A 1,391-nucleotide genomic window follows, 5' to 3' on the forward strand; every position below is an offset into this window, starting at 1 on the left:
TATATATATATATCCCTAAATTTTAACCACTTAACTCCCTAATACACTCCGTAATCATGAGTATTGCTTATGAGAACTGTGTGAGAATTTTACGAACTTATTGAACCCAGTAGAGAAGTAGCGAGTGCCGTAAGAGAGTTAATATCAGAATTTATATTAAAAAAGTTAGATAGTGGAGGCGTATCTGACATCCACCACAGAGACACTACCATGGGTGAATGCTGATGGTAATTATTCTTCTTCATACATGAGGAATTAAACGAGTTCAAATGGTATACCCATACCATTGTGTCTTATGAAAATTTTGTATTTAGCTGGTGCAAAGACATTTTAGAATTTTAAAAATTAAAATTGAATGATTTACATATTAAAAATAAAAATTATTATCTAGAATTTTGGGGGTTATCTTTAGTGTGGGGAACATGAAATTTGCCATCCTTGTATTTTCAAGGGGAAAAAAGAAAGGAAATCCATGTTGTTGATTTTTTATAAATTATTTTATTTGAGGCTCTTACAGCTCTTATAACAACCATACATCAATTTTATCAGACGCATCTGTACAGATGTTCCTATCATCATTTAGGAACATGTTCTTTCTGCTTGAGTCCTTGGTACCAGTTCCTCTTTTGTCTGACCCTCCCACCCTCTTGACCCATTGATAAATTTTAAATTATCATTATTTTCATATAAATGGTTTTATTATTTTAACTCATCAGATAATTGAAATTTTCAGATTCAACCATCATTCCCAAACCAGGAGAGAGAGAGACAAATAAATATAATCACAGTAAAAGTATGCTGTTAAGAGCAGAAGTCATAGAAGCCATCCAATAGTAAGAATAGTTAAATGATAACTCTGGGGACTGGACAGACTGGATGCTGAATATGGATTCGTATGAAAGAAGAAATTCTTAATACTCTGGTTTCTCTTCAGATAATATAAATCTTTCACCTTTTACTAAAGATTTCCGTGGAGAGGAACAATTCTAAGTCATAAACTAATATTTTGAGGCCTTGTGCTTGCAAGGCTAAAAAAAAAGAAAGAAATTCTTGAGTACCACAGTCATAGATAGGTCACTCTAACACTTCGGGGCATTTACATGCCGGAGTACACTAAATTAAAAAATGAAGACCCCAAGCCAAAGACAACAACAAGAACAAAATATTAACTATTTCTGCCCCAGAATGGAGACAGTAAATACTTTTAAGATAACCAGATAATTCTCCAGAACAGAAACCATATAGGTATGTAAAAAGTATTTTCCAGCGCCTTATTCCAGTTGGGAAAAGGGTCATAACACAATAGATTCATTAGTCTTCCTGTCTCAAATAAGAAAGAGAGAAGAACCTAAGAAACACTTGTGATGGTCATTGTTGTTACTGCTATGTTC

General features: G+C 33.3%; 1 non-coding gene across 1 annotated transcript; it reads left to right on the forward strand.

The window, feature by feature from the left end:
* The first annotated feature begins 914 nt into the window (after positions 1 to 914).
* LOC115871763 lies at positions 915 to 1,030 on the forward strand. The gene has a single exon (XR_004047466.1). It is a non-coding gene; the product is annotated as a U5 spliceosomal RNA (small nuclear RNA).
* Positions 1,031 to 1,391: the final 361 nt, after the last annotated feature.

This window comes from Echinops telfairi, unplaced genomic scaffold (genome assembly GCF_000313985.2).
Source record: "Echinops telfairi isolate 266 unplaced genomic scaffold, ASM31398v2 ScPeMD7_7401;HRSCAF=8416, whole genome shotgun sequence".
In the NCBI taxonomy this organism is placed as follows: Eukaryota; Metazoa; Chordata; class Mammalia; order Afrosoricida; family Tenrecidae; genus Echinops; species Echinops telfairi.